This window comes from Miscanthus floridulus, chromosome 2 (assembly GCF_019320115.1).
Source record: "Miscanthus floridulus cultivar M001 chromosome 2, ASM1932011v1, whole genome shotgun sequence".
Lineage (NCBI taxonomy): Eukaryota > Viridiplantae > Streptophyta > Magnoliopsida > Poales > Poaceae > Miscanthus > Miscanthus floridulus.
This window is the reverse complement of record NC_089581.1, coordinates 106,736,534-106,753,996: the sequence shown is the minus strand read 5'-3', so window position 1 is coordinate 106,753,996 and position 17,463 is coordinate 106,736,534. Positions and strand designations below refer to the sequence as shown.

The 17,463-nt window shown below is 46.1% G+C and overlaps 2 pseudogenes; one reads left to right on the top strand and one right to left on the bottom strand.

Moving 5' to 3' along the window:
- The first annotated feature begins 1,471 nt into the window (after positions 1-1,471).
- On the top strand, positions 1,472-7,282 carry LOC136536847 (DIMBOA UDP-glucosyltransferase BX8-like; annotated as a pseudogene).
- On the bottom strand, positions 7,250-9,653 carry LOC136536846 (probable carboxylesterase 18; annotated as a pseudogene).
- Between the last annotated feature and the right edge of the window lie 7,810 nt (positions 9,654-17,463).

Below are 17,463 nucleotides of genomic sequence, written 5' to 3'. Positions count from 1 at the left end.
TGTGAAACGTCGCAGGAACCGAATTTTTCCGTCAACGAAGGCAAGCCCCGGATGCATACAACCCTACCTTGTGTTTTACAAATTAATTTTGTTTTTGCTTTCCGTTACTGCATTAAGTGATTAGGAGTTAAGTAAGAGCCTAATTGGTGCATTACCACCCTTGTTATTCCATATTTACTATATTACCAGTTTTAAACTCGTATATGCCTAGTTTTGCTTAGCTATGCGTAGAACGATGAAAGTCGGGTGACTACCTGCCACCTGCAAGTTGTAAACGGAACATTGGTTAACTATGTTAGCATGTGATATGGGAATGTGGAGTAATAAATCTAGACCGGGCGGACTCGGTGAGTGTGAGCCACCAGACATGGAGGTCTTGTGAGCGGGGTCTTTCCGCCTGTGTCGATTAAGGCATGTCCGTTGTTGAATTGCATGAGGTGAGACTTTGTAGTACTAACCACATACTCCGGTAAGCCTAAACTTGGCCATTCTATTACGAGAATGGCTACTCGCGCACTGGGAGTGGAGAGATGGCAGGAATAGCGTGTACCCACGTGGCAATGGGCTAGATTGGTGGAGTACTGTATTCTCGGGTGGCGCGGACCTGTTCTTGTTTTAGAGGATCTGAGGGTAGGTTGGTATATGTAGGTCGGGGACCTGCATATGTCGTGTGGTCTGGAATTCCCAGCTGGGTTTTTAATCGGTTTGAATCGTCGTTGCTCCTCGATTATGGAGACTCAACTCACTGTTCATCATCGTAGAATTAATAACTGGAACTCGAATAAGGCTTGTGAAGGTGTTGGATATAAAGTCTCATGATCTCAACACGGATCGTGTCAGCTTTGTATATAATTTTTATGAAGTTTCCCATATAAAGAATTTTGTTAAAAGAGCTTTTACACAAAAGAACTTTGATCATTGTTAAAGCTATACCTTGAATCCCTGAGCCTGCATTCCTGAGTTTATCAGATCTTATTTTGGTTAAGTCTTGTTGACTACTTTCATACTCAGGGATCGTTGACCCCTTGTTGCAGGTGAGCCTCATGAGCAGATCTATTTTGGATCGTGCTGCATGACTATCGTTCGTTCTGACGATGAGAAGTAAATGTGTGATCCTTGGGCAGGATGTTTAATTTGTGTGTTATGTATATATTAATTATGCCACTCCACTACTACTATGGTTTGTAATATTTATCGAACTTAGTTTGTAAGGTTTGAAACAACTGGTTTGTAAACTATGTTATCGTAAGACTTCCGCTGTTTTTACTCTAGTGCTGATATTTGAATAAATGTTGTAATACTGCAATGACTCTGTAACGTGATCCTGCTCGGAAATCGTGGATGATTCGGGATTCCCCGAGGACACCCGACAGTCTTTTTAAGTTAATGAAAACATATGCATAAATGTCAAAGGTCGTCGGACAGTGACAGGTGCATGTGGACCCTATAACTTAGGAGGTTCTGCCACACTATGGCCACAGGGCCGATCGGCGGCGACCTCAGATTGAAGAATCACGACATGTTGATGCAGTGCAGGTCCCAGGTGCCAGACCTCTAGCCGTCCACGATCAGATACATAAAACGCCGCAGGAAGGTCGTCATTGCAGATTAATGTTGCTGCCCTGGCCTTCTCTTGATTCTCTACTGATTACTGAAAGCGAAAAGAATGTGTCATAGTTCAAAACAAGGAATCTTTATGAGAGAACTATGTATTTGGCACTAAAACAAATCGGTCTTTCATATTTGGCACTAGAAAATTTAAACTTTCTTATCTAGCATTAAGTTGAAATTTTCTTTTGTAAATGGCACTGCCGTCCATTTAAACCAGTAACAGTGTCAAGTGGCTAGCAAAATGACATAAATGCCCTTGATTGTAGCAAAAGTCCATAGTGCTAAATAGAAAAAAAATAAATAGACCGTCGGATGTCTTCTAGGTGACCGTCGAGCACATCCTCGCCGTGAACCGCGCCAGCGAGGCTCCGTTCCGGGAGCGCCTGGCCGCCCTGCTATCGGAGGATCAGGCAGCGCGGGACGACATCGCGTGCGACAACATCGCGTGCCTGGTCGCTGATGCTGCTGGACGTAGTGTGGGGGCTCGGTGTGCCCACGCTGGCGCTGCACACTGGCAGCGCTGCATGCCTCCACATGTTCACGGCGTTCCCCATGCTCTACGACAAGGGGTACCAGACGGCGCAAGGTAAGTACGCACACTCTCTCATCCATGATGAACGCAAGTGCACGACACTAGAACCCACCTCATGCATGCTCCTGAGTGTTCCAAGATTCGGTCCGCCGCAAAGTCGCAGCTGGAGGGGCCGGTGAGGGAGTTGCCGTCGTACCGCGTTCGGGACTTTCCGTCCACCACCAGAGCCTATCACAGCGTAATAAGTGTAACAGAACTGACCAATTATACGAAATTAAGTAAGAAAACCATCCGTCAGAGCAGACGATTTAGCAAACTTAAGCCCGTATAACCCGGTAGTCCATGAAATCACGAAGGATTTCAAACCATCTTCCATTCCAGTCAAGATCGTAATAAGTTTAGCGGTCACCATCACATATTACATAAAAGTTCACAGCCTCAGATACATCAGAGTTTCAACATAGTTATTACAAACCAGTTCGAATAAAAGTAGCGGAAGTCATTTGTTCAAACCACACACACACTCATGCGGAGTTTAAATATAGTGCCAGCGAATGATCATCTCCAACAAAAGCATCAGATGAGACGGAAGGAATGACCATGCCCATGGTCCTAAGCATCACCCATCGTGGGATACAGGCAATTGATACAATAGCCGTAATACATCTGCCCATCTGCAACAAGTGAGAATAAAACCCTGAGTACGAGAAGGTACTCAGCTAGACTTACCCGACATAACCGAAAATAAATGACACCAAGGATTATGAAGGGCTTTATAGTAGGGTAGCTGACTCATTTGTGCAAAGAAGCATTTTTAGCATTGCAAGAACCTTTCTAAAAGCATTATTGCCAAGTTAATTATTATTAACCTGTCAACTAGATTTGCACCTATACTAGAGTAAACATGTGATTAAGCAGATAATGATAACCAATGATCATAAAACAACTTCCATACTGTCATATTCATTATAACTATCCAAGTGTTCCATAACAATTACTACGATGAAGTAACTCAAGTCAAGTGCTCACTATCCAGGAGCGATGGCGATTCGAATCGATTCCTAACCAGCTGGTGATTTATTCCTTACACAAACCTCACTCACCCGCTAAAGTGAGATATTGATCACCGAGTCAACTTTCTAGGAATCTCGAGTTTGCCAGGAACCACATGTACCCAGGGGCCGACCGACTGCACTTTGGTCTTATCATCCCGCCCCCGTGTCCTATCACACCTGCTTCGGCACAGTGCGTTGCGGGCAATCTACTCGGCCTGAAAAATCTCCTAGCTTCGCGGTCGGAAGGTACTTTATCCGGCCAGCTAAATGTAAGGCATGCGTTCAACATGACTCGAGGCCCAACAACGGTCGATCCTTAATCGACACAGACGGAAACACTACAGTCCAAAACTCTGCAAGTCTCCGTCCGGTCTCAACTTCATTTAACACTTAGTTATACCATGACTTTATAGTCATCCAAGCAGATCCAGGTAACCACCTATAGCTCGCAGGTGACAGGAAATCACCCGACTTCTACCGGTCTAAGACAGCTAAGCAATGACTCGACTACGGATACCAGGGTAACAAGGATATAGTATAACAAAGGTAAACAAGGTATAATGCAGTAACGGTTGCAAACAACTCCTGAACGTAATGCATCAATTAAAGTAAAGCATTTAATTAAATGATTGCAAACCGGGAGAAAATGCTCCGGGGCTTGCCTCTCTCGAAGGAGCTCGGACGGTGATCGGGGCACTCCGGAAGTTCCTCAACGTCCTCCTCGTCGGCTTCTGGCACTTCCTGCGGCTGCACCTCGAACTGCTCCTCAGGCTCCTTGGGTATGACGACTGGGTTCTCGGTTTGCGATCTTGTATGATGCAATGCGCGTAAGTGATTATGCAAACGGTGCATCGAAGGAGATGAATGCAATGCATATGTTTAAATGCAAGGTAGTCAACATCATCCAAGAAACTATACTACAAGCACATGTCATCTACTGCATTCTCTTCTACTACTAATATGTTAAGCCAACATATCTTATGAAATGCCTCAAAGATACACCAAAGCTATTATTATTAACTAACCTTGTATTAAAGAGGATTATTTTATTTCCTTTTTAATTAGGGCTACAACAGCAATCTATATTTTTGGTGCTTATAAAAATCTGAGAAAATTACAGTAGCATGGTACTACTCTAATTAGCCTACCATCAGATTTTCATGGTGTTTGAATGAGTGAATTAGTCTACACAAAAATCACAAACTATGGCATGATTTTGTACATAAAAATACTTTGAACTGTGAAAAGTGTCAAACAATAGAATTAATATTTTTCCTAGGTTCTTCATAGCATACAATGACTGTACAAAAATTATCACATGCATGTTTTATACAAAATTTGTTCTCTAGCAAAAATAACAAAAATCAGCCATTAAAGGTACTTGAACTACACCTAAAACTTTTCCCACAGTACATGCATGAAACATATTTTTCCTAGGAAGTAAATGACATAAGAAGATTAACAAACTTGAAATCATATTTTTCTGAAGCCTATAGATTTTTCTACACATTTTTCAAGTTATCAGCAATATACATGATTAAATAAAATCCTACAGAAAAGTATCCCAAAAATGACATGCAATAATTTTCCCAAGTAGATCTGATGATAAGGAACCTAGCAAAATTTGTTTCAACAAATTTGGATCAAATTTGAGCACCCAAACATTTTTCAAACCATTCCAGATTTCAAATAATAAAGAATGAATGAAAACAATTCTTTTAAACAATGCTGGGCCGGCCCGTGGGAAACAGCTGGCCCATGGCCACTTCTGGCCCACGCGGTCCGAGCGAAAGGGGAGCGCGGCGGCCTGGCAGGGCTTCGGCCCACGGCCGCTTTGCCTGGCCGGCCCGGCTGGCTGGCGGAGGCAGAGGCCTCGTCGGTGTGCGCGCTGGCGCGGCGGCGCGGCTCGGCCAGCGGCCGGCGGCCATTGTCGGCCGGGCCAGGGCAAGCGAGCGAGCGTAGGAGGTTCGCGAGGCATTGGTGAATGCGAGCAGGCAGCTAAGCAGGGCGGAGAAGGGGAGGAAGGGGACGTTCCACGGCGGCCGAGCATGGTGGCGCCATGGCCGACGGCGGCGAAGCTTGGAACAAGCGCTACCTTGGCTCAAACGACGGCACAACCACGAGCACCAGGTGTCGGAGAGCGAGGCGGAGCTGTGGGCGGGAGGAATCGGGGAATGGCGCGGTGGTGCGGGAGCTTGACGCTGGCGGAGCTGCGGGCGCGGCGAGGGCAGAGCTCGGGGCTCTCGGCTCTGGCGGAGAAAGAAGGCAGCTCGGGCGGGAGTGAGCGAGTGCACGGGCACCAGCAGTTGAAGGCGGGCACATGGGCGCGGGCACAGGCCAGCTGCGACGCGCGGCGACGTCGACGGCGCATGGCCGCCACGCGGTGGGCGAGTTCTGCCGCGGTCGGGCGCGCGGCGCGGCGCGACAGCGAGCAGGCGCGCGAGTGCGGGCGAGCGGGAGGCGCGGCGTGGGCCTGGGCCGGCGAAGCGGCAGCTGGGCCAGGCGAAGCGCTGCGGGAGCAAAGGCGCGGCGCGGAGGCAGGCCGGGCCACCTGTGCAGCTGGGCCGAAAGCGAGGCGGCGGCCCGCGAATGAGAAAAACCCCTTTTCCATTTATATTTTCAAGAAATTTTTAAATGCCAGCTTTCAAATATTATTTTGAGCAAGAAAATGACATCTTTTGAAAATGTACCAAAAATGAAAGTTGTTTAGAATTTAATTCTCTACAACTTTGCTTTTATGACCAAAGCCAAATTCTTTCTAGATTTTGAATTGTAACACCAAAGTCCACGTTTAGCTCAAAACCCTAATTTTTTGGAATTTATTTTTGAAGCCAAATTTTGAATTAATTTGAATACAAACATTGCTCCAAAAATTGAACTAAACATTGCTAGATGATTTACAATAGTAGCCAAACATGTTTTACTAACCTAGCAAGAAAAATTTAGGGCAAAACAATTCTTAACAGGTGTATGCAACATTCAGGTTTCACGCATGTCTCAGATGTTTCAAAACAATGTTTCAATTGTTATTCACATGATTAGGCATGTATGACTTGGATGCTTGATGATGCATGATATGCGTGATTTGCAATGCCTAAATGCAGGCATAACACCGAGGTGTTACAATAAGCGAGGTGATTTCCCATATAGTGATGGCTGTGACGACCTCCTCGGGCCTCATCCTCAACACCATGGATGCGCTCGAGTCCGGCGAGCTCGCGTCGCTCCGGCGAGACCTTGGCGTGCCCGTGTTCGACATCGGCCCGCTCCACAAGCTCTCTCCAGCGGCCTCGAGCAGCCTGCTTTTGCAAGACCGTGGCTGCCTTGAGTGGCTCGACGCGCAAGCCCCGGCCAGGGCCGGTCCTGAGTTTTTTCGGACCTAGAACAAAACTAAAATTTTGGACCTAGAACAGAACATGATAGTACTACTCACTGCTAGTATATGAACACACATATACGAGGCGTTAGTAATAAGCAGTTAATTGAATGCAAAAGTAATATTCATATGAAATAATTTGTATAGATATTAAATTACCTCAAAAGTTTCTTCTAACATCCCTATGCAAAGTCATCGACGATGTTGTCAAAAGAACAGCGCAAAAGAAGGGAAAGCAAATTAGATACGTTGAAGCAGATTTCTGCCTGCCTGCCGACTTGCAGAGGCCCCGAGCCCGATGTGGCCGCCCGCCGGCTACTCGCCTATTCGCAGTCGCAGAGACGCAGAGGAGAGGAGTCACAGTAGAGGACGAAGACGAGGAGTCACGCTCGGCGGAGAGAAGACGGGGAGTCGCTCGCTGCTGCGTTTGCGTTATTGGGCTGTATGCCTGTACGTATATGGCATACCTGGGGAGGATCCCATCGGCTCCATGGGCCTGGGACGCCTGCCCCTCTTGCCCCGCCCCAGGGCCGGGCCTGGCCCCGGCGTCCGTGCTCTACGTCAGCTTCGGCAGCCTCGCCAGCATGTCCGCGGCCGAGCTGGTGGAAACCACCTGGGGCATAGCCAACAGCGGCCACCCCTTCCTGTGGAAACCGCCTGGGGCATAGCCAATGCGTCGGCGAGCTCGACGCCCTCGCCGCACAAGCGCGCGGCCTCGTGGTCCCGCGTGGCGCCCTCCGGCAAGAACACCCTCTAGTAGTGGTCGGTCCCCGCCACCGACAGCGCGGACACCCCGTCCAGCGCCACCTCGGCCACCGTCCGCTCCTCCCTGCCGAAGAACGGCCGGATCAGGACAGCGCCGGCGATGCGGAGGTTCGCGGGCAGTGACGCGGACGCGGACGCTGCCGCCCAGCGCTGCGACACGTGGTGCGTGATATTGCCGCCCGCGCTGTCGCCCGCGAGGAGGCGGCTGGAGAGGTCGACGGGGACGTGGGCCGCCGGCAGGGAGTTGGCGTTGGCGTCGAGGTAGCGGAGCGCCGCGACGCTGTCGTCGTACGCCATCGTCGTATGCCGCGACGCCGTCATCGTACGCCTTGGGGAACCGCCGTGGAAGTAGACGACGACGGGAACGGGGGCCGGCTCGGCGTCCGCGTCCGCGTCCGCGGCGGACGAGGGGGAGAAGACACGCGCCCACAGGCCGCGGGAGGCGTCGATGGTGACGTCGGCGGAGCGCATCCCCGAGGCGTCCGGGCGGGACGTGGCGCCAGACTTGAGGTCGCCGAGGGAGAAGAGAAGGTGCCGGACGCTGCCGTCCCAGCGGTGCGCTAGCGCGAGCGCGGCCAGCTGGATGCGCACCGTCCACGGTAGGGACAACGTCCGGCGGGCGTGGTCGTCGAGCCTCCCATTTCTGGCAGTCCGTTACGATACGCACCGGCACTCCACCTCACTGCCAGTCTGCCACACTACTCAGTACCGAAGCAGTGTCAAACAAGGTCTGCACGGAACAAAGCAGTGTCAAAGAAGAGAAGGGGCATTTTGGTACTTCTAAAAGAAACATGACAGGGTTAACGCAGTCAACTGACGGAAATGGACGGTAGTGCCATTTACAGAAGAAAATTTTAACTCGATGTCAAATAAGAAAGTTCAAAATTTTTAGTGTTAAATAAAGAAGACTGATTTGTTCCAGTGCCAAATACATAATTGCCCCAATCTTTATTTCTGTCTCGGCCATCAAGAAGACATCATCATAAAAGAAATTCACCAGTTCCAAACGTACCAGAACCAAACGGCAGCTCCTCGCCTCATGTGTGGCATGCGCTTACGGAGGTGAAGCGAAATATGAAATCCAGCGATTCAACACCAGTGCACCTTATACAGACCAGGAATTGGACTTGATTTTGATAAAAGATGGGACTTGATTTCCTCTCATTTGAAGAAGTTGGGAGCGGCGGCTCCGCTCGGCTGCGAATAGGGATTGGATACTGGAAGTATGTTTTCAGGGACGCAAGGATGGGCTGAATTAGAGATTAAAAAAAACTTTGGGCTGAATTGGGCCACGAGGAACATGAAGAAAGCTCATTAAAAAAACTGATTTGATGCCTAAAAAAACTGATTTGATGGGAGGTGGAGGATGGTGCAACGAGGTGCGTCTTTCACAATAAATGCACATTGCACAGTCGGAGCGCCTACAGCCGTTTCGCGCACCAACATTGAAAAAGAGAGGGAGTGGGACGGTGGATGGCCAGTCGGCGTGGAAAGAGGAGACACCAAGACGTGGCATAGGAGAAAGACGTAACATTTGATTTATTTTTAAAATATCTAGATGAAACATTTACAAATATATCTGAAGACAGATGAAACATTAGAAATATACGTCTGAAATATTTACAAAAACACAAGAAAACACTTAACAAAATCATTGAAAACACATGCAACATCCAGATAAAACACTTGCAACATATATGTGAAACATATGCAACATCCAAATAAACACATTTGCTATATACGTCTGAAAAAACAGATAAAACATTTGGAACCGAAGCTTGCAACATACGTGTACCACCATTGAAACATGTGCAACATTCCGATCTACTTTCGTAACATCCATATAAAACACTTGCAACATATCTGTAAAACATCTGAAACACTTGAAATATACGCTTGCAATATGCGGTTTCAGCACAACATCTCCTTGCTGCTTTGAAGAATGGAGGCTCGTCGTCATATGGAGTTCATTGGTGTAGAGCCCGCCGGTGGCGTGGACCTCACCGCTCTGGTAGAGAAGGCCACGGTAGGTCTGATGGAGATGGTCACAGCGGGTCTCCACACTATTCGGGTGGAGCACGAGCCGTGTGTGGGGTGAGGTCCGCTGCGAGCTGTGCTTGAGAAAGTTCCATCTCGACCGTCGTGAGCTGCGTGCAGCTAAGTTTCGCCCTAGCCACGGCGAGCTGGGCAGACGGAGCGCGATATGTGTGCGGGCAGGCTCTGCCCGAGCTGCCATGAGCTGCATGTGGTCGAGCTCCACCCCGCTTGCGGCGAGATGGGCAGCCTCCGCCTCGGCTGAGATGAGCGTGGGCATCCGCGACAAGCACGGGATGAGTGCAGGGCCTCCGCCCTGGTCGGCGGCCACGAGCTCCGCGGGTGGAGTGTGCGCTCCGCTTCGGTGATTTTTTTTAGAAACTGTGATGAAGAGTTTATAGGGGAGACATTTGGGTTGGCGTCGCAGCCTACCGACGGAAGCGTCCGGTCGGACGGACGCCCTATTCCAAGAATTACCGTTTGAAGAATCAACTAATATCAAGTTTTCAATATTTATATATCTATAAATAGGTTATTATAAAAATATATAGTATGATTAATCTAATAATATTTGGTATCATGAATATTAATACTTTTTTACATATTTGGCCAAACTTGATATACGAGATATGCACTTATTTTGCACTTTTCTATATTTCAGGTACCTGACTTTTTGTTGTTGGTCTGGTAACATATAATTTTGTCATTGTTCGATTAGAAAAATATAAATTATCTTTTGTGAGTTTTACTTTTAATTATACTAGTTAATTGTGTAAGATTATTGCTTGAAAATTTCTAAAAATTAGACACCTAAAATATAGCAACTCTTTTTATTTTGGATAAAGGGAGTAGTCACATGGCAATTTTAGGACGGAGGAAACAGTCACCATGGCATAAAGGGAGGCGGGAGCAAAGACACACTTGGGGAGTGAGATGAGTCGTGAGAGATAAAGGCACACGAATTTTTTTTCTTTTTAGAGCACCTCCACACGAGTCTTTTTAAAACCCATTCTCTAAATCATAATTTAGAGAGTCATTTGAATAAATATTACTTTCTATATGCTTTCATTCTCCAACAATTGTTTTATATATATTATGCGCATGTTGAAGAGGTGAGTCGTCAGGGACGGCAGGAACCTTTTTCCATTTTATAGTCTAAGAGCATCTGCAAGAGTCTGTGTAAAGCTCATTCTCTAAATCATCGTTTGGAGAGTCATTTGCATAAAAATTATTTTCTACATGTTTCCACTTTCCAACTGTTTCTCTATCTTGTGTGCACTTTAAAGAGTTATTCTTGTTTTCTATCTTTGGCCGGAATATGGAGTAGAAGATAGCTATATTTCATAATCAAATAAAGAAGGTGTTGAAGGATATTTCTTATTAAAATCTCATCTAATTATAATTAGAAGGATACTGAGAGAGTTGCTCTAAGAATCTATTGTAGGCCTTTAATTTGAGTTGGGCAGCCAAACAAGCCGCCCGGAGTACTCCGATTTGGCCTATTTTCGAGGATTCAAACAGTAGCAAGAGGAATTAGTAATTATTAAAACATGATCTAACCATGTTATTGACAGTTTACAGAAATTAGCGATCAAAATGTAATCTTTAAAACCGTGCTAAATCAAAACCGTAACTTATGGTCTTGGTTGGAAGGCACAATATTGTCAAGCTTTTCATTTTGCTAGCAAATATGCACGTGAGACACGTACGTGTTTCTATGCGAGAACAATATCATTAGATAGATTCTTAAATCTATTTTTATAATAAATTTATTTAGAGATACAAATGTTGTACGTATTTTCTATAAATATAGTTAAATTTATAACACGAAAACCTAAAACAACAGTTAATTTGGGATAGAAGGAGTAAATATGCGCATATAAACTAACAACCAGCTATATATATATATATATATATATATAGAACTACTATCCTGTAGCTGGCTACAGAATAACTTATTCTGTAGCCACATTGAGTTACGATAATTACTATGTTAATTTACGAGATTATAGTAACTCCTTACTAAGTGGTTTAATATAACATTATGGTAAATATCCCCGTGTGTTATAGTAACCCAACTATCGTAAATATGTATTGACATTACGGTAAATTAGTATATAAAATTATGGTAAATAGAGGTGGCTACAGAATAACTTATTCTGTAGCCGGCTACTGAATAGCCTCTCCCTATATATATATATATATATATATATATATATATATATATATATATATATATATATATATATATATATATATATATATATATATATATATATATATATCTCTTACGTGCGTGCGTACCATGTTGAAGTCGCCCTGGGGGTTGGGCAGACTCAGGTAGTACTATGTACCCTGTAGCCGGATTGCAAATAATCCTCCGTTGATGCTGCCTCTGCTTCTGGTCTCCTGGATTGGCGGCGCGCTGGCGCATGTCCAACTCGTAGGGTGAGTTCCCGGCCGGGGAGCAGCGCGGAATAGCGGTGAGGAAGCGGGTATCGTCCCCCAGCTCGGGCAGCGTGAACGTGTCCACGCCACGAGGGACGGAGCCAGAAGATCAACATAGGGGGTAGGTTGTGGCTGTAGCTGGTGGCAGGAGGGGCCAAGTTCATTGAGGGTAACTTAATTAGCACAGAATTAGAGGATATCTCCTGTGAGGGTCGTCGCTCACAGCCCCCACGAGACCTCCAGGCGCACTCAGCAACTCCTCTTCAGGATCAGGTTGAGTAACATACATTGGTCCAAATAGTAAACCAACAGTTGATTGACGAATAACACCCCATTTATTACATCTAAGATTATTGTATTCAAAGTAAGTTACATAGATTTCACGGCCCGGTCCAAACCATGAACACGGGTACTCATACCAACTAAAGTTGACACTCATGGTCGCTCAAAGACGAACTTCGGAGTTAACTTGTAGCACGATCGGAACGCCCATTCCAAATGCTACTATACAGCGGTGGTTAGAGCCGTGGCTCTACCTGTCCTATCATATATCTGCAAAATAACTTAACGGCAGCACCGTAAGTATATTTCGTACTCGCATGACTTAATTCCAACATATAATATTTGGTGGATGCAAAGGTAATTATTTGGCATTTGTACGTTTGCAAAAGGTACATGGCGTTTCTTAGATTACATGCTCATGGTCTATTCTAAGAAGATACCATTAGTTCATGATAACAAAAGAAGTGATTAACTTATGTAAACCATATCATTGCTAAGTTCCATCATCACGCAACCATGGGTATCGAAAGTAGGAACAACCAAATGGTTCCGTCCCGAGGGACTTCAGGCTTTCAAACTCTGCAGAGGTGTACAACTGTACCCACACGGAGGGCGGGACGAACCACCATACCCGTGCCCAGGTAAGGGTTGCCTCACGTATTCCAACCTTTCCCTAATCCGGCCTGAGTGTCCTATGAAAGGTTCGACTAGTGCCCGGTCAATGTCTCAGACATTCCCGACCGACGCCAGCCCCTTGCCAGTTTCATGGATAAACCGGTCGCCACTAGTTACTTGGCTTGCCGACCCCATCCGTGACATGTGGTCTGTACGGGTGGTTACTTGGACTCACGTATCTCAATAAATGGTCCTTAACTGCTCCACGAGCTACGTCATTTGAGATCCCACACTCACAATGACCTACCCCTCGCATGAGCGAAGTTACCAAAATGGCATCCAAGATTATAACCTTAGGTGAAGTGAATCCTATCCATATTAGGAAGGTAAGTCGAGTTGTACCCTCATTGGTTATAGTGGTTAATTATCCAAGTGTAGCATCCTACACGCGCAAGAATGAGTTCCCACTACTACACTCGCGCCTTTCACAGCCGTGTCATAACCCATATCGCAGTCCAATTTCGACCTCGTCGGTAAGCTGTCGACAGTGATGGTCATAGCCTTCACCGCCGGCATCTAGGACCGACTGCGGTGTACACTAACACTGCCGATTGGCTTATGATCCGTCCATGATTAGGTCCTTACTTCAGTCGCATTGGAGCACGACCCGACTATGGATTTACATTAACACCACCACATTGACAAATGATCCGACTGTGTCGAGGCTATCAAAACCATCGGGTGGGCACTTAACCGCCTATGTAGTGATCACCAACACTGTCGCCTTTAAAAGGTCCTTGTTTGGTTTTAGTAATTGAGTGACAACCTAGGTGGACTAATTGTGTTTATGTGAGATACACAGGTGATTAGTCCATAGGTACATGTGTGTGAGCAACATATGCCATGAAGGTGAAAATGGCTTGGAGATGTTGCAAAGCTCACACATGTGATGATGAAGGAGCTCATTGCACATGAGACATGACATTGAGTCATGTGATCAAGGTGGAGAAGATCAAGACAAGACTTGGCTTGATGGACCAGTTGCAAGCGTGAAGGACAAGTCGAAGGCTTTGGAGTGATGGACCGCGTGGCGGTGAAGCTTGAGCAAGACTTGGCGCCGATGGACGATGGCAACGGTGAAGAGCAAGTAAAGTCAAGATCAATGAACCAATATGATCATGTGATGATATGAAGTGGATCATATCATTGTTGATCGTGTTGGTGCATGTGTTGCATCGACGTTGGAGGAGATGGAATGGAATGCGCAAGGCAAAGGTATAACCTAGGGCATTTTATTTCACCGGTCATAGGTGTGTAGAGAAGTTTATGACCGGGTTTAGGATAGATGGCCGTACTATCAAGAGGAGCAAACTTGTTTGCATATCGGTCATCTAGTGCCACTCGAGTGATCTAACTTTGCATCGTCGCTAGGATCGAGTGGCGTGGCAAGTTGAGTGGCTAACATCCTTTGGGAAATGATTGTGAAAAGCTAACACACATACACATGGTGGTGTACACTTGGTGGTGTTGGCACATTTACAAAGGAGATGGAGTTGGAGTTGATGTGGATCAACTTGGTGAAGAAACTCCACCGGTGGAGTGTCCGCCCGTAGAGTGCGGACAGTCCGATGGTGCCACCGGCGCCCTACACAGAAAAGACAGAGTCTCACTAGGTGCACCGGACGTTGGCACTGGAAGTGACCGGACGCTAGAAGGGCGCGTCCGGTCAGACTGACGCATGGTGACTCAGGAGCTAGAGTATGACCGGATGCTGGTCTGCATCCGATCATGTGCGACCGGACATGTCCGGTCAAGGTCGGTACCTTACTGTAAATGACCAGACACTGAGGTCCAGAGTCCAGTCAGTTGAAGCTGCTGCGTTCGGTCAGGTCAAGTGATCATTGGAATTAGGACACATGGCCATCTATGGGCGACCGGACGCTGAGGTCCAGCGTCCGGTCAACACGACCAGAGCGTCCGGTTGACCCGACAGTTGCCCAGTGAAGGGGTAACGGCTAGTTTAGCCCTTGGGGCTATAAATAGAAGTGGCCTTTGGCCATGGCTAGAGCTGAGCACCTTGGGGGACTTTGTGTCCATGCTTGTGAGTGCTTAGGAGCCCTCCATCTCACACATACTTGATAGTGATCATCCGATTGTGTGAGCGAGTGATTCTAGTATGATTGCATCGTGAGGTTGCATCGAGTGGCACTAGGTGATCGAGTTGCAAGCCGGTGGTGCTTGTTACTCTTGGAGGTTGCCACCTCCTAGACGGCTTGGTGGTGGTCTCCATGGAAGCCCGCAAGAAGCTTGTGCGGCACTCTGGAGAGGAGCTTGTGAGGGGCATTGTGCTCGCCCCGCGGGAGTCGTGAAGAGCAACTTTAGTAAAGCGTGTCATTGAGCTACCCTCACCTTCGGGGTAGGTTCTTGTAGCGCCCGACGTGCGGGCTTAGCAGGTGATGCTAATTAGCCGCCGAACCACCAAGTGAGTGGTCGACACAATGGGGACTAGCGTGTTGGCAAACACGTGAACCTCGGGAGAAAAATCATCATGTCAACCTTGTTCTTCCCATTGGTTTGCATCCCCATTACACAAGCTTGTAATTACTTTTATACATATTAAGCTTGTGTAGTTGCTCTTGTAATTAGTTAGCTTGTGTAGCTTACTAGTTATCTTCTTGCTTGTGTAGCATAGAAGTAGCTCCCTTGCGTGGCTAATTTGGTTTGTGTAACCTTGTTAGTCACATTGCTTAGTTTGTGTAGCTAAGTAATTGCGCTCTCTAATTTGTCATTGGTTGCCTTGTTATTGAGCATTGCTAGTGAGCTTAGTTGGCTTTGTGCTTTTGCTTACTAGCATGTGTAGGAGCTCCCTTGTTGCTTAAAGTACTAGTGGCATAGGTTTGTGTGACCTTGCTTCTAGAATTGGTTAGGAGAGCTCTAGCTAGCCCGGCACCTTTGTTGCTTGATTAGTATCTTTGCAAGGAGCTAGTGAACATAGATAGAGGGGTGTAGTCTTGGCTAGACTGATAGTTTTAATTCCGACTTGTTTCGGTTAGCCAACGTGATTAAGATTTCAAAAGGACTATTCACCCCCCTCTAGTCGCCATCTCGACCCTTTCAATTGGTATCGGAGCTAGGTCTCTCATTTGTGGTCTTCACCGACCCGAGAGGATGGTGGCTTATGGGCTAGATGTTGATTGTCCACACATTTTCGATGGCACATACTTTACACGATGGAAAAATTGGATGATAGGAAATTTTAAGTATGTGTGCCCTCAAATGTGGTGGATGGTAGATGTAGGCTTTTCTTATGTGTTGGATGAAGATAATCTAACTCAAGCACAAGAGAAATGCCTAGATCTCGACATCCATGCTACTAACATCATGTATAGATCTTTGCATGATTGCATATTTGGAGAGATCATGGACATGAAGACCACCCATGAGATTTGGAGTTATCTCAATGAGAAATATGGGACGGTCTCCGATGATGATGATGAGCCCAAGGAGGAGGCACATGAGTGTGTTGAGCATAACCACAATTTGGAGATTGTGGAAGATTGCTCTACCTCATGGTCAAGTGATGATGATGATGATCGATCCACCACAAGTTCACTTGACAAGGTTGATGATGATGCCACAAGTGTTGCAAGTGATGATGCTACCCCATGCACACTTGATGGTGATGATGGTTCATGCTCAAGCCATGATGAAGATGCTACTACAAGCTCTCCGACTACCACACCACATTGTCTCATGTCACAAGGTGACACTAAGGTATCAAATGATGATGTGGTTGATCATGTTGATTCATATGATGAGCTTGTTAGTAGACTTGCTAGCATGACCATGTCTTTAGAAAATGAGAAAGCTAAAACATCGAAATTAGAAAATGAAAACTCATTTCTAAAGAACTCTTGTGAAGAACATAAGAAATTACTTGATGCATATAAATCTTCACTTGATGAGCTTAAATTGAATCATGAGACACTACTTGCATCTCATGATGAATTATTAGAATAACATGCTTCTCTCATTAAAGTATTTACAAAGAAACTTAAAAACAATGAGAGTTCATCACATGGGTCAATTGATCAATCACATACTATTGCTAACCCTTGTGATGTAGGCAAGAAGCATGTATCCACCTCTTGTGATGATTTATTAGATATGCCATGCTCTTTACAAATAGATGCTTGTTCTACTTCCATGTCTTGTGAGACTAACATTTTGAAGGAGAACATTGAGCTCAAAAGAGAAGTGAAGAAATTGAGCGACAAGTTAGAGAGGTGCTACAACTCAAAAGTCACCTTTGAGCACATGTTGAAGACTCAAAGAAACTATGGTGACAAGTGTGGCCTTGGCTTCAAGAAGAAGATGACAAAGGGTGAAAGAAAGAGAGAAAGAATGATGAAGAAGCTACAACAAAGAAAGCTCTCTCATACCATGTGCTACCGGTGTCATGAAGTGGGACACCTTGCAAATGGTTGCCCTAACATTGAGAAGCTCAAGAGTATAAAAGAAGAAGAGAGGCTAAAGCATGTCAAGTGCTTCAAGTGCCGCACTTGGGGTCATCTTACCTCAATGTGCCCAACCAAGCAATTGGTGAAGCAACAAGTGAAGCCTCAACCAAAGCCACAAGTTGAGCAAAAGAAGACACCCCAAGAGCAAATCAAGATCAACCATGAAGATGGTGATGATTTGATGATAAAGAAGAAGAAAACAAGAAGGGGTGAAAAGACAAGGCA